The sequence below is a fragment of the Paroedura picta genome, chromosome 3 (assembly GCF_049243985.1).
Source record: "Paroedura picta isolate Pp20150507F chromosome 3, Ppicta_v3.0, whole genome shotgun sequence".
Lineage (NCBI taxonomy): Eukaryota > Metazoa > Chordata > Lepidosauria > Squamata > Gekkonidae > Paroedura > Paroedura picta.
In genome coordinates, this window is record NC_135371.1 from 106,912,210 (window position 1) to 106,934,404 (window position 22,195).

At 43.6% G+C, this 22,195-nt stretch overlaps 1 protein-coding gene across 7 annotated transcripts in view; it reads right to left on the bottom strand.

Moving 5' to 3' along the window:
• KCNIP1 (potassium voltage-gated channel interacting protein 1) overlaps positions 1–22,195 on the bottom strand; it is a 776,797-nt gene that overhangs the window by 155,505 nt on the left and 599,097 nt on the right. The gene's annotated exons all lie outside the window — the stretch shown is intronic.

Consider the following 22,195-nt stretch of genomic DNA (forward strand, 5'->3'; position numbering starts at 1 on the left):
ACTACCCATTTCTTTAAATAAATAAATAAATAAATATGTATGTATGCTTTACTTGGAAGTGGATCATAGAGTTCAATGTAACTTACTGAAATACTTTTGTTCAGAATATATATCACTGTTAATAGGACTGCACTTTTTCTGGCAACTATTTTACCCTCTAATATTACTAGCAAATTCACCTTTTCTGTTTAGACCTGAAACTGTGAAACAAGGAAGATGGTAAAGGGCACCAAACTCACCTATGGTACCTGCATATCAAGTAATAAACATGTCTCTAATTTCTAAGGATTTATCATAATCTTATTGGCTATTTGTCCTAGTAGCAAGAATAGTTTTTCAATAGTTTCAGTACTTCATACTCAGTGAGACATTTTAGAGGATTTCAGTTCCTTTACAAAAATACTTTGAGCTTCAACCAACTCCTTAAGAGCAAAATAATGTGGAAGACATCTTCTATGATGTGCAGCCTACATCTCTACTAAGTTGCCAGTACTCATTTTAAATGACAAAAATGAATGGAGAAAAGCTATCTTTGTACATTAAGGACATTGCTAAATTGGCACAGATTCTACCAAGTAATTGTTCTAAATAGGAACTGAATAACCATATTCACACAATGCATAATTAATTTATGGAATACACTATTGCAAGACATAGTGAAGACCACTAATTTAGATTCAGATAGCTTTTAAAAAGGCTTCAGCATTTCTCAAAGATGAGTTTAATGTCAGCTATTAGCCATAGTAACTAAATGGAACAACAGTGAATATCATAGACAATTTCCACATGAGGAATCTGTTCCTGGACAGCCTTCAAATGTTGGTGGGTTTTAGAGCCCCCTCCACATGACATCACCTGCATCCTGAGCCTGTCCAGTAGCTGGGTCAAGTTTTCGCCATTTTTAACATGTGATTTCAGGAATCGCCAAAACTGGATTTGCATCCCTAAATCACACATCCCATTGGTGAGCAACCAGTGAGCAACCAGGAATAAGCCCACGTGGACAAAGTATTGGCAGTTTTGTCCTGCTCTCACATCTGCTCTCTCCTCTCTATTTCCTGCTCTGAGAATTTTTTTTAATGGTGCGGTCTACAAAGCTACATTGTAAAAGGTAAAATAAAATCTTTTTTAAAGTGTCCACCGTCTTTTTGGGATCAGGCAGGCAAAATACGGCCCCTTTTCTGATTTCTGGAAAAGACAACAGAGACTTTGGGATTCTCTCCTTTGATGATATTAGGGATGGGAAAAAATCAAGCAAAATTAGGCATCAAACAAAGGATTGAGGGTATAGAGAAACAAATGGACCTTTCACGCTCCCCAGAGTACTTGGCACCTCCAAGTTTGAGATGTATGCAAGCCTCAGCTGAATACCACTCTTACCTGGAAATAAAAAATCACAGAAGGGCATTCACATTAGCAAGATGTTCAGCTCTCTCCTCTGCAATTCTTGAGGGTCGGTATAAGAAAATTCCTAGATCTGAAAGAATTTGCCCCTGTAATTCTGGAGAGTTGGAGACTGTAGATGTCTCATTCAGATGTCCATTCTATATCCCACCTAGAGCTCGTCTTATCTCCCCTTTACTTTGTGAGATTGGTACTAACTGGGAAAAAGGAAAACTTAAATCCTTCCTGTGGAAGGGGGGGGGGGGAGGAAATCTACATTCAGGCAGGTTGCTACATTTTGTTTCTTTGTATACAGAGCATGTCCAAAGATAATTACCGGCCAAAAATGAGATTCCATTATTTAAAACTATTTACAATGTTTTATACTTTTAAAATGTTTCTTATTCTGTTGGTAATCTACTCCTGTGGATTGTGTTCTAGCTAAATGTTGTATTAAATAACATTCTGAATATAGTTCTAGCTTATCTTAAGACAACTAGAACTAATTTGTTCAGCTTATTTCCTTTGTCTACTTTAGGGGGAAAAGTGAGAAAAGCTTTTCTCATATATCATATTCTACCACCCAAATATCCGTAGCCTTAGTTAACACAGGATGTGTCAATTGTAGAACTATTGTCTTCAAAGAAGACTTATAACCAGAGAGAGACAATTACTATAGTTTCCTTAATTAATTAATTCTATACATTAACCAAATTACACTGAAACTGGGACTATATTTTTCTGATTTGGAAGAATGCAGATATTATTTGATCTCCATATTTCAGGACACTGCTGCAAATGAAAATGCTCTTTCTCAGTTCAAACAATGGCAGTGTACCTTGAGGATACTGTGCAACTACTTCTGGGTATATGATGACCTCAGTGTGAACTGGTTCTTGCCAGGCCATTGAAACTGACCTCTTAGCACACCTTTCAGTGGTGTGCTAGAAGCCAGCATATAGAGCCGTCCCTCCCTGATTCTGCTGTTATCTTGAAGAGCTAAGAAAGTATGCATGTGGAGAGATAGCTTTTTCTTTACCACCCCACAATGCATGCAAACAACAGCTATAGGTTTTTGTAATCTGCATCCTTAATCCACAACAGCTATAGGTTTTTGTAATCTGCATCCTTAATCCATCAGAGCCACTTTATGGAGTAGTCCAACATTCAGTTCAGAGCAATGGTGTCAAGATGCCAGAGCATATGATTGGGGTTAAGTGCTGAAGAGGAAGAAGAGTTGAAGAGACTAAATCTGTCAAAGTATCACTCCTTTTTCTCCCTTGTCATGTTCAACACAGAGTGGTGTTTGGAAGAAGCCAGAAAACTATATTTATACTGAAATGTGTTTGGTATTCCATTGGCAAACACTTCAGGAATAAAGTCTCTATCATCTTATCCAAACCCAAGGCTTATGCTTCGATGCCAGATCCAACATCACACATTCCTTCTGCTGAGCTTCTGGAATAAATAAAAATACTCTATATTTTCCTAGCAGCCTTCTGCTTTGCTGAAGCCCCCTCAGTCCTTTCCCAGGCAGAAGGACCTTTAATGATTTAAATTTCACCCTCAATCTGAAATTGAGATGAGCCAGCCTTTGTGCCTGCTGCCTGTATGCATTAAGAATAATAATTTAATTCCCTATGTATTATTGGTCCTATGCTTCAGGATTTGGCATAGAGCAGATAAATCATTTGCTGCCATTGCCATTTTTCTCTATATATTTGCAAAATAAACCTTTGCCTGATATAAATTGCTAACTATGTGGGAAATATGTTAATTCAGTAACTTCTCTTTTCCAGTTTCCATACTGACTAAGAAACATGCCCTTCTAGTTACTGTAAATTATGTAAATCAATCTACAACTACACCACAACAGTAGACAGAACTTTGGCCAGTTCTACCTGAGGGAAATCCAGATGGGTGGGCACTAATTTGGCAGTGGGGCAAATTGCAGCTTCCACATGACGTTGCTGTTGGCCAAGCCCTTTCCTGGACCTGACTCGGTTTAGGACTCCGGTGCCCCGTGTTAAGGGAATGCGGATATTTTCCATATTCCTTTTGTTGCCTCAGGGACCCTCAGTGGCCAGGCCAGGCCTATGATATGCCATCAGGAACAAGAAGGGGGCTAATGGGGCATTTTTTAAATCTGCAGGAATGCAATCCCACCTTCCTGCAAACAAAACAAAAACTGCCACTCCCTCTGCATCATTGGGATGCAGAAATCTCTGCTCCACTGCAACACACCAGTGGCAGCCTGAAGCAGCGCTGCCGGTGCGGAATGGGCCTTTGTGAGCTTTTAGGAGCGGAATCCTAAACAGAATTACTCCTTCTTAAATCCATTCAAGTTATTAGGTTTAGAAGGGTATAACTTCATTTAGGATAATACAGTCCTAGATTATTACATGGTCCTAGATTATGAGTTGATATCAGTAGGACAAATGGTTAAGCGCTTGATAGTCCTCCCCCAAAGAGCCAATTGCTAGCCAATGAAGCCTCATGCTCCTGGCCCTGTCACACCACCCAAAGTTGCCCACTATGAGGGGGGGAACCGAAGGAAGCCTGTACCCCTGCCGCTGCTATTCACGAACTCCATACTGAGCATGCACAGTTGCAGTGCTGCCCCACACTTCATCCCCAGCACCCCCTGAAACAGGACCTTGGTGGTTCCCCACTGGCATTCAGAGCATAGAATTTTGATTACCACTCTGAGTTGGAAACAACCACTGATTAAAGGTCTACACTGAAAACAGAACAAAATCTAGAGTCCGTTCTGGTTGTTTCATTTATCATTAAAATAGAGATTGTTGCATCTTCCATCCAGCACTGAGGCTGGCCAGAGCAGTATATTAAGTGAGAAGGGGCTTTTCTTTCAATGGTTTGGCAGAAGGGGAAAGCTTCCCCCCCCAAAGGAAAGCACAAAAACCCCCACAGACTCCTCTAAGTTGCTCTTGGGAACACCTCCCTTCCCCCAGTCAGGGGCTGTCAGAGGCTCCTTCCCAGCAGGCCTGAAGGGAGGTGGGAGGGAGAGCACTCAACAGCCCCCTGCCAGCTCTGTCAGTCTGAGACAAAGTGAGGGAAGTTGTTGGAAGTGAAAGTTAGGGGCGGGAGACCCAGCCTGATTGGGCTGTTGGGGGCAGGTGCCAGTGGGGCCGGGCCAATCCAGACACGCACAGGACCCAGACAAGGATGGACAGGGACAGACAGGGCCTGGACAGTCTCCGCCCAAGAGGGCTTTTCACAAATGTATAACAGAGCAAAGTGTTAAAGATAGCATGTATACTTGTGGGTTTGATTTTTAATCATATGCATTAGGCATCAGGGTTTTTATGGTGCTATTTTCTATGATGCAGCATGAAGGCTAAAAATTAGTGTGAACTGGTGGATTTTTTAAATTATTTACACTTTTAAGTATTTTCTAGTCATTATTGGTTATTGGTCTGAAGCATTTGTTATTTTGTACTATTTGAAAAAAATATTGTCACAGTTTAAATATCCTAATTTGTGTTTACACAGTAATTGCTGAGCTATTTGTATTTTCATTATCTATCGTAACTCTGTTTATGCAGTGGAAGCAGCAGCAGCCTGGGGCAATCATGTGTCCCATTGTCTGTTTGGAGTTTGTACAGGGGGGCAGGTTTCCTCGTGAGGTCAGGCTCATTTTGTGTGGAGTTGCTCCTTTCACACAGGGCCATACTGCAAGGCTTGCCTGGAAGCAGGGTAGTCTTAGTGTTATGCATTATTGATGTAGTGGTTAGAAGCGCAGTTAGGACCTTGGTGTAGTGGTTAGGAGTATGGACTTTGATTTCCTGTCCCCCAGCTGGGTGACCTTGGCCTCGCCACAGCACTGATAGAGCTGTTCTGACCAAGCAGTAATATCAGAGCTCTCTCAGCCTCACCTAACTCACAGGGTGTCTGTTGTGGGGAGAGGAAATGGAAGACAATTGTAAGCCATTTTGAGACTCCTTTGCATAAAGAAAAAGCGGCATATCAGAACCATCTTCTTCTTCATGCCTTGAGCTAAACCTAGCTTTAAGTTACTGGCAAAACAAAACAAAAATTACCTGTAGGTTTTCAGTTCAGGGCTCATTAATCTGGACTGCTCCTAGTTTTCTTCAGTGCTCATACCTCTGATTTCCTGCCAAATTCACATTCCAAATAACTGCTAAACTATTGGCTCAGAAGATTGTCAGTGGACCAATACTGTTCCGAGGCTGATCTGCCAAAACTGGCAAGGGAAGCTATTCTTACCATGCAGATCATCATCTGATAAGTTCTACAAGATATTAAGGGCACAAGTGCACAGGCCAATATTTACCACCCTTTTTCAAGCACACAGATCCAAGCTAGTATAACATATATAGATGTACTAACCAACATAATTAGCCTTGATGTGGGTCATGGAATGGCATTTTATGAGAAACTTAGGAGGGCTGTGTGATGCCCCACAATTTCCTTTTTATGTTTTGCTTCTTCCCATTCCAAATCTTTCTTTCCACTATTTTTGGCTCTAACATGCTTACCTCAGTCACTATTATATATCTAGATTAGCCTCCGTGTATTAATCACTGATAACCTTCAGTACAAGCATTAAAAAATAACACCACAAATTATGATTCCTTCCTCCAAGTTAAAAGATTATTTTTAACAAGTAAAGCTGACACTCTTCATTGCTCTGTTCTATCAAGTTGGAAAAGTCTACAAATCATATTGGCTTTTCTTATACTAAATCATGAACATACTTTCTCTGTATTATACAATATGCTTCCTGCAAAACAGTAACAAAGAACATGGGGGGGGGGGAGAGAGAGGGGACCCCAAATAGAGGAGTAATTTTTTTTAAATTGGGACTCTCACAATAAATTACTAAGGAACGGTTCAGATGCAAAAACAATAGTAAATATATAGAATATAATATTGCACAATTGGTTTATCCTAATATGGTGGGAGACAGGCCACATCTTAACAGCAGAATGGATCATTTGCAGGAATAAGGTCCCAGATTTAATCTGCAGCACCTCCAGTGAAAAGAGGATCCTAATAACAGGATTGCCAAAAACATCTAGAGATTAATAAGAGTTTCCGATTGTCAGATGCATCCAGCAATTATACGTCAACTGGATCCAGTTGCTGTACCAGAAGACTGGACAATAGCAAATGTTACAATAGCAAAAGTTTCCAAGCCTGCCAAGATCATCCTGTATCCTGATACTGTCTTCTGCTGTGTTTGCTACCTCTCTAAAGTTAGTATCATCTACAAATTTAATAAGCACCCCCTCTATTTCTTCACCCAAATCATTTATGAATATGTTGAACAATACAGGGCCCAAGACAGATCCCTGAGGCACTCCACTTGTCACTACTGTCCAAGAGGTTGATGAATCATTAACAAGCACCTTTTGGATGCAATCTGTCAACCAGTTATTGATCCATCTAACAGTAATAGGATCCAAACCACATTTTACCAATTTGTCCACAAGAAAATCATGTGGAAACTTATCAAAAGCATTGCTTAAATCGAGATAAACTACATCCACGGCATTCCCCTGATCTAAAAAGGTAGTAATTTCCTCAGAAGAATATATAAGGTTGGTCTCACATGACTTGTTCTTGAGAAAGCTGTCTTTGATGATTTGTTCTAAAATTTTGCCAGCTATAGATGTCAGGCTGATGGGTCAGTAGTTCTCTGGGTCTTCCTTTTTCCACGTCTTGAAGATGGGGACATTTCTAGCCTTTCTGTGACATTCTTGATGCGTGCACCAGGTAGACTGCATACGTCTCAAGACAACACGTCCAGTTGATATACTTTGGCTCCACCCCGCTGAGAAGGGAATCCCCAGTTACCAGCACCCGCCTCTTCCTACACTGGGGAGCAGAAGAGCTAGTCCTCTCATCCCTAGGGGCCCGTGAAAAATCTATTGAACTTTGGGGAGATTAGGGAATAGTCCTTGCTCTTGTAGTTCTGTATCAATATCTACAGGCAGATTCTGGATTCTATTACTGAAATTCAAAAGGGCAGAACATCTCCTAATTTTTCTACGCCTATTTGTCATTTTCCTCCACTTGTTTTTCTCCTGTTTTGGGTGCTCCTCTATTTGGTGAGATATCTTACCCTCCTTTCCCAAAATTGCTTCATGAGTTCTGTCCAAGAACTCTTCACCTTCCTTTATGGCAGTGGTCCTTAACCTTTTTATCACCAGGGACCAGTCAACACTTGACAATTTTACTGAGGCCAGGGGGGGTAGTCTTTTGCCGAGGGACATCACCACTGCCGCCTGAGCCCCTGCTCCACTTGCTTTCCTGCCCACGCCGCTGACTTCCTTCCGCCCGCTGGGTGTGCAATGCCATGCCGAGGGGAAGCCTCAGCCATGACGGCCACTGGAGAGCACCAAAGGTGATTCGGTGGCAGAGTGGCAGGGCAGCCCCCGAGGCAGCAGCTGGGGAGGAGGACGAGGAAGAGCCACAACCCGGTACCGACTGATCTACGGACCGATACCGGTCTCCGGGGGTTGGGGGCCGCTGCTTTATGGAATTCTCTAGCCTCTTTATCTTCTCATGTAGCAGAACTACCAGCTTACACTTGCTGCAAGTATACTTAGGGTTAAATTGATGTAAGAGTATATGGCTTTGCAAATTCTAAGGACACCCTTGTTTCTACTATTATTTTTATAAACAGCATATTGCTCCTTTCAGTGAGGTAAATTGGGAGCCCGTTTTGGGAACACACAGTTCCAGCAATGTGACCGGATAGACTTGTTTACTTTATTGAGTGAACTGGGCAATAGGACTCACATGGAAAATCTATGCAATACCCAGTTTAATCATGTTTATTAGCTGGATCGGGATGACCACCCACTTCTGATATGTATGGTTGGTGAGCCTATGGATCATGTGAATATAATGTTTATAGAGGACTAGCATAGAAGAAACATGCAAGAGTGGGAAAAGGGAATTGGATCCAGATGGCAGGCACCATCCTCCAACTAGAAGGCATACATTGGAATGAATATCGAAGCCCTATCATGTGCATTTAAGTATCTTCACCACTGAGAATCTGGAAACCCACATTTCCTGATTACAAGGGGTCATATGCACATTTCAGTGACTACATATAAGTTATGGTGAAGTTTGCTGTTGTGGTGCTCCCTTCCACTCCCATCATATACGTTCATTCTACTAAAAATGTCTGAAAGGCATTTGATGGAGCCTTAGTACTGCATCCTTTGCCTGTGAAATGCAAACATACTTCTAACTCGCTTAAAATAGGGCTAGGTTTAAATGAAAATGCAAAGATAGACATTTATACTCAGATAGTACCATTGCTTCAACTCAAAGCCACTTTAACTCACACATTTGCAGAAGAAGATTCTATGTTCTCAGACACATGTTACATTCCTCATTCCATCCATCACTATATGAACATGCACAACGCTGCCTTATATTGAATAGGAACAATGGTGCATCATAGTATTGTCTAATTATCAGTGTGACTTGGTAACTAAAAAGTTGTCCAGATATCGTGAGGTGATGTTACCACTTTACTCTGCCCTGGTTAGACATCACTTGGAGTACTGTGTTCAGTTTTGGGCACCACAACTGAAGAAAGATGTAGAGAAACTGGAGCGTGTCCAGAGGAGTGCTATGAAGATGGAGAGGGGTCTGGCGACCAAGTCATGTGAGGAAAGGTTGGGGGAGCTTGGTCTGTTTAGCCTGGAGAGAAGACAACTAAGAGCCGATATGATAAACATCTGACAATACTTGAAGGGCTGCCTTATAGAAGATGGAGCAGAGTTGTTTTCTGTGGCCCTAGGGGGTTGGATCAGAACCAATGGGTTGAAATTAATTCAAAAGAATTTTCAGCTACATATCTGGAAGAAGTTCCTGACTGTCAGAGCGATTCCTCAGTAAACAGGCTTCCTCGGGAGGTGGTGGGTTATCCTCATTTGGAAGTATTTAAGCAGAGGCTAGACAGTCATCTGACAGAAATGCTGATTCTGTGCATTTAGGCAGATTGTAAATGCACGGGCAGAAGGGATTATGTCTTAGTTTGTCTCTTGTAACCCTTTATTTTCATGCCCAGGGAAATGCTGTTTGCCACTTTTGGGATTAGAAGATGAATTTCCTCCAGACCAGACCATCCAGAGATTCCTGATAGTTAGAGCGGTTCCTCAGTGGAACAGGCTTCCTTGGGAGGTGGTGAGTTCTTCTTTGGAAGTTTTTAAGCAGAGGCTAGATAGTCCTGTGACAGAAATGCTGATTTTATTAACCTAGGCAGATTGTGAGTGGGTGGGCAGGGAGTTGTGCAGGGAATTGGACTAGATGACTATGGAGGTCCCTTCCAACTCTATGATTCTATAATAATAATAATAATAATAATAATAATAATAATAATAATAATAATAATAATAATAATAATAATTATTATTATTATTATTATTTCTTCCAATTTCTAACCTGCCACTCCCAGCTCATAGCAGCTTACATTTTAAAACACAATTAATATACAAAACAACCTTAAAAACAGGTAACTAATATCAACACCAGTAAATAACATTAATAAAAAAACAGCAATCAACAATCAATACCATTAAAACCAACAAACAACTGGAAAGATGTTCTTCTCTGGAGACGGAAGGAAGTAGATTTGAAATTTCCAGATTGCAAGGTTTCAAGGAGGGGGCCCAAGATGACCCGAGCCACTACCCTGACCTTAACCAAATGCGTGGCAGAAAAGTTCCATCTTACATGCCCTATGGAACTGAGACAGCTCTATCAGGGTCCAGAGATCCTCTGGGAGCTCTTTCCACCAGGTGGGGGCCAGGACTGAAAAGGCCCGGGGCTTGGTCGAGGCCAGGTAGACTTCCCTTGGACCAGGGACCACCATCCTGTTGGTGTTAGAAGAGCAGCGGGCTCTCGGGAGGGGGGGGCATAGGCAGACAAAAGGTCCCAAAGGTACACTGGACCCCGACCATGGATGGCCTTAAAGGTCAAAACCAGAACCTTGAAGCAGACCCAGAACTCAAGTGGCAACCAATGCAGCTGCCTCAGCACTGGCTGGATGTGAATTCTCCTTGGTGTTCTTGTGAGAACCCTAGCAGCCACATTTTGTACCAGTTGCAGTTTCTGAGTATGGGACAAGGGTAGGCCCACATAGAGTGAGTTGCAGAAGTCTAGCCTGTAGGTGACTATCACATGGATCACAGTGGCCAGATAGGGTGCTAGTAGCCTAGCTTGGCAAAGATGGAAAACACCAGCTGGGCTACTCTCATTATCTATGCCTCCATAGAAAGGGAGACATTCAGGATCATACACAAATTTCTGGAGCCTCAAGTTGCAGTTCATCCAGGCAGGGCAAGTGTGCTTCCTGATCTCATCCTTTCCTACCTAGCTACAGGACTTCCATCTTAAAAGGGTTGCGTTTCAGGTGACTCTGCTTGAGCCAGATTATCACTGCTTTCAAACAACTGGCAAATGTTTGTGGGGGTGAATTTGGGTCAGCCATCCATCAGGAGATAGAGCTGGGTTTCATCTGCATATTGATGGCAACTCATCCCAAAGATGTTGAAAAGTGTGGGGGACAGAAATGCACCCAGTGGGACTCCACAGGGGAGGTAGTAATCTTGTGATTGTTCCTTCCCCACTGTGACCCTTTATTTGCAGTTCTGGAGAAAAGAGATCAGCCATTGTAAGGCTGTCCCTACAATTTCAGCCCTGGTGAGGCAGTAAGCAAGAAGCTCATGATCTACTACATCGAACACTGCTGGACGATCAAGCAATACAAGCAGTGCCAACCCACCTCGGTCCAGTTAGTGCCGGACGTCATCCATCAGGGTGACCAAAACCGTCTCCAAACCCATGGCCAGGTCAGAAGCCCAACTCGAACAGATCAAGGACCAAAGCTTCATCCAAGTATGCTAGAAGCTGGTTTCTGGCAGCCCATGGCTTAGACTAGCAGCATCTCTCCAGAGTCTCAGGGGGAGGTCTTTCACATCACCTCCTGCCAGATTCTTTAACTGATGATGCTGGGAACTGAACCCGAGATGTTCTGCATGCCAAGCAGATGCTCTGCCACTGAGCAACAGCATCATCATTATTTCTGATAATGTGTCACAGTTCAGAGTTTTGAAACATCTTTACTGTCAAGAAGAAAGCTGGTATAGGGGAATCATAAGCAGACAGGGTATCAAGAACTGTTGGCTGCCTTTCTCTTTTTCATCTCTGCTTATCTTATCCTTCTTTCATGGCTAATTGTCTCTCAGAGTGCTATGAAGAGGAGCAAGGACAATGAGCAGCTACAGGAGAGATAGGTTGATTGTTTTTTTTTAAATTGCCTACAGGTTTCATAAAATTATTTGTCCAGGGATTTCTCAGGATCCCAAAGGAACTGTTTGCCTTATTTTGCAAACTTTTAATGTGCAAATTCATTAGTAGAATGATGTTTAGATTTCTTTCAATCATTTAGTGATCATTTTTTAAAAAAAACAGTATGAACCATAAACACTTGCTCTGCAAAAGGATATTATAATCACATTACAGATTACAGACAGAAGGGACACAATTGTTTTGTGGTACAGTACAAGAACAGGAGCACAGCCAATTCAGGGATGCAAACTGAAAGAGTATCCTTCTTGGAGGAACAAGCATTTCAAACATAAGTGAGAACACAATGAGATGCAACAGAATGTTGCTGCCCCAAACCCAAACCTTTGGGTTTCGGTTCCTTTTATTTCACCACTAGCCTCAAAGCCCATTCCTAAGAATGGGCCTTGAAATGGCCCCCTCTCCTGGCCCCTGGCCAGGCAGCTTAAGGTGGCCTTGGGCGGCAGCTCACAGCCAGATCCAGTGGGGCGGGTGGGGGCTGGGCAGCAGGGCCAGGACAGAGCTAGTCAGCTCTTTAGTAGTCCTTAATGAGCAGTCAGCAGGCCCTCGTCAGCAGGCCCAGCCTAGCGGGCCAAGAGGCTCTCGTTAGGAGGCCCTCCACCACGATCCTTTGCCCAGTGCCTCTCCCCTTGACTGGCAGGTGGCGACTCAACCAGCGAAGACACAACTCCAGCTTTTTGGCATATAACTTGGCCGCAGCCGTTTATTGACCACCCCAACAGAGGGTTGGCCATATGTAGGTAAGGGAGCCTGACCCCAACAGCCATCCGGCTGCTTGCTATGAACCAGAGCGCTCCGGCTCCACGCCTCACTCCCAGCCGGGAGGATGGGACGCCTTCCGCCGTGGAATCCAGGGATGCGGCCGCAAGGAACCCAATGGGCGTCCGCCTCCATTGGTGTTCCCCGCCGCTTGGCCCCCTGGGCCCCTGGCCTCCTAGCTGGGTAGGCCGCGCCCAGGGCACTGCCAGTCTCTTTAATGAGACCCCCATCTCAGGGAGTCCCGCACGCAGACGGGCTCCCTGCCAACAGGCTCCCTACCTGGCATATCCGCAACTGCGACAATAAAGTTTCTATAACCGAAAATGGGGAGGGTGGGCGGGTGTCTGTCCCTGCGAGCGGCTGTCACGAAAGAGGGTGGGCGTGCCTGCTCTGGCCTGTTAAGGCCGCCCTGGCCTGGCCCAGCCCGCCCCTCTTCAGCCACGCACCGGCCCGGCCCTGATGACGCTGCTGGGAGCCGCGTCATCGCTGGGCGCCCCCGCGGTGTCAATGGTGGCTGCGCCGAGCCACGGCCGCTATTTACCTGCTGCTGGCTCCAGGCACTGAGGTGTCTGAGAGCAAAGAAGCTAGAGTCCAGGACCGGAGGGTGGGAGCTGCAGGGGCAGGGCCAATCAGGGCAAAGCTGGCTGCACCCTGATTGGCCCTGTCCCAACTTGGACAGCTGGACACATCCCACCCTCTAGGCTATTTCATATATAGAGGAACAACAATGGATAAGGATAACATGTAACTGCAGAAATGCAAATTATCACACTATGGAGTGCCTCTTCCCATGACAGTGATGAATGCAATCATGGTAAAATATGATATTAGAGAATAATGGGAGGAAATAGGACTAACATGTCCTGAAAGTAACTACAATATAACCCACGGTCCAGCAGCTGCACTGGTTATTGATTGAATTCCGGATCAGGCTTAAGGTCTTGGTAATCACATTTCAGGCCATATGCAATCTGAGCCCTGCATACCTGAGGAACTGCCTCTCTGCTTATGCCCCACCCCCCCGGAGAGCACCATGCTCCACAAATTCCAACAATCTGGTGATCCCTGGCCAGGATGTTTTCTGTCCTGGCCGTCACTTGGTGGACTGAGTTCCCAGAAGATATCAGGGCCCTGCCAGAACTGAAAGTTTCTCAGGTCCTGCAAAATGGAGCTCTTCTGCCAAGCCTTTGGTTGAGGACAACAGAGCAACACCAACCTAGAAGTCCCCTCCCAACTACTAACTACGAGCAATGCCCAACAGATGCAATCACGGGGGGACTCCTGACCCAGCCACCCATTAAACAAAAGCAGCACACACAGTTGAGTAGCTAATGATTAAGCATTACATAGTTTATGACTGTAAAATGTTACTGTGTTCAAAATGTTACGTTCAAAACTATTTATATATTCTCTGTATTGGTGTGTCAAATGTTATAAGTCTACAACTGTGTTCTCTGTAATGTCCCAGCATCAGAATGAACTGTGAACTACAAACTTTATTATAAACTGCCCTGAGCTGCATGGAAGGACAGAATAGAAATTTAACAAAATAAATAAAATAAACTTTCAAGGTAATTTTTGTCATGGGATAGCCAACAGGCAAGGCATGTTGAAAGGAAAAATTCAAGACCAGCAAAGAGTAGAAAAATATGCCACACAGAATCCATATCTCCAAATAGTGGGTCGGGGGGGGGGAAATTCCCACATTATCAGCTTTTGTATCTCAGAGGAGACCTCAGCAAATGAAAAGGGAGAAGCACAGCCAACAGATAGGAAGGACTGACTCAGAGAGCTAGCATCTGTTTCTTCGGTCTCTCAAGAAGCAAAGTGTTACCCTCTCAGAGCACAAACTATGGCAACTGAGAATGCCTTTCAATAAACAAGCCCTGCATGATTGGCTTTCAAAAGTAACAAAGCCCATGAAAGAACAGAAGATAGTTTCAACCAGATCTTTTATGACATGAAAGACAACATGTTCCTTTTTCTCAATTGTCATTTTGTATATGACAATCATTTTCGGAAAGAGGAATGACATATATGAAATTGCCCCACATCATCGGACCAGTGGTCCTTCTAGTTCAGCATTGTCTATCACAAGAGGCAGTGGCTCTCCAAGCCTTACATCTTCCTCAGTTTTACCACCATTTAATGGAAGACGTCGGGGATTAAACCAGACACCTTCTGCTTGCAGAGCATGTGTTCTGCCACTGAGCAGTTTTTTAGAGTGTGGGCAAATAAGACTTACCCCAGGGCATGATTGCTGCCACAGGCAATCCCCATGCCACCTGAGGACCTGCCGATCAGCCTGGGACTACATGTCCCATAGTCCTCTGGGGGCGGTATTTGGATGCAGGGGCCATTGGGAAGAGGGAGGTCTCTCCGTTCGCATCCCTGCCCTTCTTAGGGAAGCAGGTAGGAGGAGCATGCCTCTTTCCTACTTCCCCATCAGTACACATCCCTTGTTATTGTTATTGTGCTAGAGAGGGGTCCTCCATAGCAGGCTGTGGGAAAGCGGAGCTAGGCAGCCCCCACTCATAAAGGAATCGCAGTTCCAGGTGGCAATGGGAAGTAAGCAGAGGTTCATGTGTCAAAGGTTTTCCAAAATATTGCCCCCTCCCTGGTAACCAGCAGGCCACTGGGGTGCTTGGGAGAGCCTGGCAGATTCCAGATGTACCCGGGCATACCTCCTGGGTTTAAATTGGTTGCCTTGTGGCTAGAGGGCCACAAGAAGTCTGGATCTCTTTTCCCTATGCTGTCCAACACTGTTTTGAATAAAGTTGTGGCCAATTTTAATGCCAAAAAATGTTGCAGTGTCCATTGTGGCATGGAAGGTGTTTACCTGCAAAGCAATCAAAGCTCCTCACAGAAGCATCTTTATAACAAGGTATGTCAGTATTATTGTTCTCATATTGTAGACTGTTGGTAATAGTAGGGTGAGGTTAGGGTTCACTCTTAAACTTTGAATTGGCAGTTGCAATAAGTTTTCCCATTATTCTCTTTTTTGAACTAGATTGTTTAATCTTTCATTTTTTGGGTTTCCCTCTGGTTTTAAACAGTATGTCGGGGGGAGAAGATACACATGGTTCTGAAAACTGAACAAAAGCAGTAATTAATGTGTGGAAATGTTTATGTTCCATTTACTGCTATGACTATACAAAATCAGTGGCACCTTTAAGACCAGCAAAGATTTAGTCAAGGCATGAGCTTTCAAGTGCAATCACTCTTCCTCAGACTATGTTCATACACACAAAGAGTACACAGATTTTCTACCTTATAAAATAATGGTGACATTTCTTATTTCTTCACAGGGCAGAAAAATAGTAGCTCTTCTGAGCATGCTGCCAGACAGCAGAATAATAAGTGACAGAAATGTACAGTGAGAAATGTGCAACATGTCTGTTTTCTATTAATTAGAGCCAAGAGATCTTGTACTAGTAATAAAGCTTGAGATTTCTCTTTTATGAAGAGGCAATTTTCCAATCAGCAGTAATTACTAAGGTAAGTTGTTCTTTCCCTTAAGAATCTTTAAATCTTCCCCTTTCCTCAAATCTTAACAATGACTAAGCATTTAAAAAGTGGCAAAATGTATGTTATAATGTATTTGAGATTGAGAAGTTACTAAATCTGCTTTGTCTTTTACAGTCATTGTTATTGCAAGGAAAGTAGATTTTAAAAACCCCAGTGTGTCTAGAAAAATAACTTCTTAATTCATTGCTGGTTTTTATTAACGCTGGATATCATTTATGAAACAATGTGATTGAGCATTTGACCTTGAATTGATCAGATTCATGAATGGATTATTTAGGGTATAGTCATACAGCAGCTCACAGGGCACATTTTTTTCTCTAATGGAGAAGTGGAAAAGTGACAAAAGTTTGTGTCACCATTTTTTGATAACAAAAAGGTACCATTAGTTGAAGTGTGAAAGCATGCATAAATGGAGATTAAATAATCCCTATTTGCGATTATTTAATTATGCATGGGCTGGAATGCCCTTGATGGTGGCGACGAGGCTTCGGGTAAAATTCCTGATTATGCATGACTTTACCACCATTGGAGGCCTGGCCTGACCTAGGCCCTCGGAGGACCCATGTTAACAAAATGTGAATTCTTCCAGAGGCCTGGATCTCCCAAGGGCGCAAGCGCTAGGTTGGGCCAGCCCTGTGTATAATCGGAGGAGCGAGGCTTTTGGTCTGGCTCCTCCCCCAACCTACAATGTCCCTGCAGTGACGCCTCTCGCTCCTGCTGGCTCTGCGGAGCCGACAGGGGTGTCCCCCCCACCGTGGTGGGAGATCAGCATGCTGCTCCCAACCATCATGCAGTGGGGACCCCATGCCCCCGATCCCCGCTGCTTTAAATCATTCCTGGCCCCACGTTGCGTGTGCAGGGCCATTGTGCCGGGGCAGCCGGCATGTGCCAGGGGATCTTTGCCCCCATGCATACATGGGGGATGGCAGGGCTTTGTGCCCCTCCGCAACAGCACGGTGGCAGCCTGGTGTAGCTGCCACCATACATAATGGGTTATAGAGACTTTGAATGCAGTATGTATATGGTGATTTACCAGTACACTTTTGAAAAGTGTTTCCCCCCCCTTACAAAAACAATTGTTTTTTTTTAAGTAAGTGTTAAGCGTCCCCTTAACTTTAAAACAAGAAGCACTGAAATGCAAAATGCAAAGCCAAGAAGGCAAAGCCCAGCTCCTGCTGGAAACCAATCAACAGAGACCAACTAACAGCTCAAACAGAGGGAGGGGGATAATTTTTTTTTGGCAATCTGGGTTTTTTTATTAGCATGCAGATTTAAACGCTGTGATTTGGGGGAGAATATCCAAGAAAGAACATAGACACAGAGGGTTGGAACAGATACGAACGGATTGAGGATTAAAGAGATTCTGCTTCAAATCGAAATTAAACTGTGAGTACAGATAGGACTCTGGATAGCCCAGGTTAGTTTGATCTCATTAAGTAGGGTTGTTCCTGACTAGTATTTAGATAGGAGACATCCAAGAAATACCATGGCGGTGACGTGGAGCTGGGCTTTGGCAAACTACCTCTCTTACCTTGAAAACACTATGTGATTTGACAGCCAAAATGTTTGTTATTGTTGGAATCACTGAAGTTGTTTAGAACCACTGTTGGATTGTTATTGTTGTATATTGACTATGTTGTATGTTGACTCGTTCCATGTATCCCCTTATGATGTTGTATGTAAACCGCCCTAAACCATATGGAAGGGCGGTATAGAAATCAAATAAAATAAATAAGAAAATAAAATAATTTTAAAAAACCACTGTCTTAATCTTATTTCAGATACAGACTGAACAGGATTTTTTGTCATTTGCTATCTAAGTTATTTCAGAATATCCGGTGCTAATATAACCACAAGTACAGGAGTGTCCTCCATGGACTTAATGGACTGGGAGTTCCCCATAGAATCCTCCTGCTGTAGCCTACTGAGTCCCCTGAAACTTTGCTCCTAGTTGGGGGGAGGGTATGTCAAGTAGATGCTTATAATCAGCATCAGAGGCAAAATGGAGATCTGCAGTGGGAATGGGCATGAGCAAATATTACTGCCTTTGCTTCAGCAAATGGAGATACCATATAGTTGGATGCACACCCTTATAAGTAAATGTATTGATTGCACATACCATTAAATGCCCTGTCCTAGGGGCCCACTGTCTATTAACACATTTTCCCTTTGCATTCTCAGACCCTTCCTCTCTTCCTGCATTTTTCAATCCCTATAGCACAAGAACAGAGAGAACTGTTATGCTTCTAACTCTTCAGCACATCTTATCTTGTTTGTACATTTGTCCAAACAGCATTGCACAGACAATATATTCAAAATTATTATGAAGTCCTTCTCTGACCTAAACTGTTTTTTCAATGCTATTGTAAATGACAAGAAGGGAGCTAGCAAATTGAGGTTATTTTCACACTCCAACAGCAAAAATTAATGTCGCTTTTTTGCATTATACCTGCAAACCTGCTACTGTGAATGAATAATTCCTGACTGTGCAAAAGTAGGAAAAAGCAAGTTACTCTTGTTGAAATGTCAATATTTTAAAGCCTCTCAAAGTCAGCAGCAGCATAGAAAATAATGAAGCTACCAGAACATTTTACTTAGACCGACAGTTTTCTTTTGGAGGCAGAAGAGCCATGGATTCATACACGCAGATGTTTCCTAAATACAGTATCTCATGCAAGAAAAAGCAATTTGCTATATGTTAAACTTCCCTTACTCAATGCCTCATCTGTTTCAAAAGGGCTTCTGCATAGGGTGTAGTTTTTTCATGAAATGTGACAAAAGCTAAAGCTAAGGTAAAGGTTAACCATGATTTTCAGTTCTTGAAGCAAAAGAACCCAAAATGTAGATTTGCAGTCCCAGGTTAGTCTAATGCGGCAAGCTCTGAAATGGTAATGTAAATCTGCAGGGATAGGCAACGTGGTGACTTGATACACTGGATGGTGCAGTACTCAGCCAACTAATGGCACAAAATAGCTCTGATTCTTCTGTAACAGTGTGATCCTTTTAGCAAAAGCTTAGCTCAGTGATGAACAACAGTAAGCTGGTCACCCCATTTCTGGGGGACAGGAACAAGCAACAGTAGCAAGCCAGTCAGTACCTTGAATGGGGCATGACACAATAGTCATGCTGTGTTGTGAACTTGACATGCAATTTAAAATATCTTACAGTGCAATCTAGGGGTGCGCAACAAGGGGGAAAAATCATAACTTCAGATCCAAGTTTGGGGTGCGGGGTGGGGAAGGTTTACCATGATTGCTTACTTCGGGAAAGACATTACTAGTTTCAGATTCAGTCACTATGCTTCCAGAATTTGAGACCATTATTTTCAATGGAGCATGTATATGAGGGTTTGTGACAGCAGTTGGTAAAGATTTGTTTAGAGCACAGTTCTTCCTGTATTTTAAAAAACATATAATTTTCAAGCAGATTGAACAAAGATTTTACAGACCCCCAGAGTAGGTGCCTCCGTGTGCAGCCATATTTCTCTCTAATGATTCCTAAAATGTTGGTCAAGCAGCAACCTAGCTGGAGAGTTCCAGCTGGCCATGGCATCTGACTATTTTAAGTTGAAAATTTCTTGCTGTCTACTGAAAATTCTACATTTGTCATCCTTCCATGTTGGGGTCTATGTTTATCCTTTCACAAACTGAAAGTGGCTTCCTTTTCACATCCCACAAATCACTTTCCATTAGTCTGTCAATATTTCCTGTAGATGAAATTTTGGAGGGGGGAAAGCTGGACTGGCTATTTTTCAACTAGGTGATACTAATACTGGACTGGAGTCAATACTGCTTATACTATAGAGCAGCAGTCCCCAACCCCCTGACCGGGGACCAGGACTGGTCCACGGATCAGTTGGTACAGGGATGCGGCTCCTACTCGTCCTCCTCCCCAGCTGCTGCCTCGTGGGCTGCCCTGCCACTCTGCCGCCGGCTCACCTTTGGTGCTCTCCGGTGGCCACCATAGCTGGGGGTCCCCCTCAGTGTGGCACTGCACAGCTGCTGCTGGCAGTGCCTCCCAGTGGGCGGCAGGAAGTCAGGGGCGCTGGCGGGAAAGCAAGCAGAGCAGGGGCTCATGCGGCAGCGGCAACGTCCCTCAGCAAAAGTCTACTCCCCACACCCAGGGTCTCAGTAAAATTGTGTTGACTGGTCCTCAGTGATGAAAAGGTTGGGGACCACTGCTATAAATAATCTCAACGTTTCAAGGAAATTGGGCCGTGGTAGTGGATCTATGAGCCCCTTAACAAAGTGCTCCCAAATATCTATTTTCCCAGGCATAGGATGTGCAAAAAAGAAAAGAAAAAAAAGGCGGTACCCACAAAGGAGGGATGGATGGACAAACTGTGCTCTTTCCTTGCAAGCCAGTGCCTCACTAAGCTGCTGGGAGTACTCTGCGGCCTGCGGAGAAGCGGCTGAGGGGGGGGGGGAGCTTTCAAAGCTTTTCTTACGAACGGGCTTTGAAGCTAGTCCTTTAATAAAGTTATTTTCCAGTACTTTGCACCAACTGCAATGGTATTTTTTTCTAAATGCTTTGTGTTTTTGTTTTTTTCAATTTTAAGTTTACTACTCATTCTTGACAGATGTTTTCATCTCATTTTATTCTGCTATATTTGCTTTCATCTTGTCATTCAGAGGGCGAGGGAAAGCTATCTCCAATTAAATCATTATTTCACTTAAAGACACTTCAAGGATAAACTAACACCTCACCATTCTTTGTTAGTTCACCCGGGTCTTTCCATATGAAAAGACATGGCTTTCTATTAAAATGCTGAAGTCTCATGGCCTGTTTTCAATGCAAGGAGGGAAAGGTAAGAGTTCATTTTTGAAACTAATTTTGCTTTGATTTAGGGTTATCATCTCCAGGTTCAGAAATTCCTGGAGATTTAGGGGTGGTGGCTGAGGAAGGCCAAAGTTGGGGAGTGCAGCAGGGGAGTGTGCTCAAAGAACTTTCCAGAGAACTTGCACAACCCTTGTCCATCATCTTCGGGATCTCTTTAAGGATTGGAGATCTCCCACAGGACTGGAAGCGAGCAAACATTATTCCGATCTTCAAAAAAGGGAGGAAGGATGACCCAGGAAACTACAGACCAGTGAGTCTGTTGTGGAGAAGATAATGGAGCAGATATTAAAGGGAGAGATCTGCAGACATCTGGACATTTGGTGATCCAAGGAAATCAGCATGGATTTTTCTCCAACAGGTCCTGCCAGACCAACCTGGTTTCCTTTTTTGACCAAGTAACAGGTTTGTTGGATTATGGAAATTCGGTTGATGTGGTTTACTTGGATTTTAGTAAAGCTTTTGATAAGGTTCCCCATGATGTCCTGATGGATAAATTGAAGGACTGCAATCTGGATTTTCAGATAGTTAGGTGGATAGGGAATTGGTTAGAGAACCGCACTCAAAGAGTTGTTGTCAATGGTGTTTCATCAGACTGGAGGGAGGTGAGTAGCGGGGTACCTCAGGGCTCGGGGCTTGGTCTGGTACTTTTTAACATATTTATTAATGATCTAGATGAGGGGGTAGAGGGACTACTCATCAAGTTTGCAGATGACACCAAATTGGGAGGACTGGCAAATACTCCAGAAGATAGAGACAGAGTTCAACGAGATCTGAACACAATGAAAAAATAGGCAAATGAGAACAAGATGCAATTTAATAAAGATAAGTGTAAAGTTCTGCATCTGGGTCAGAAAAATGAAAAGCATACCTACTGGATGGGGGATACACTTCTAGGTAACACTGTGTGTGAACGAGACCTTGGGGTACTTGTGGATTGTAAACTAAACATGAGCAGGCAGTGTGATGCAGCGGTAAAAAAAGTGAATGCCATTTTGGGCTGTATCAACAGGGGCATCACATCAAAATCACAAGATGTCATAGTCCCATTGTATACAGCACTGGTCAGACCACACCTGGAGTACTGTGTGCAGTTCTGGAGGCCTCACTTCAAGAAGGACATAGATAAAATTGAAAGGGTTCAGAGGAGAGTGACGAGGATGATCTGGGACCAAGGGACCAAGCCCTATGAAGATAGGCTGAGGGACTTGGGAATGTTCAGCCTGGAGAAAAGGAGGTTGAGAGGGGACATGATAGCCCTCTTTAAGTATTTGAAAGGTTGTCACTTGGAGGAGGGCAGGATGCTGTTTCT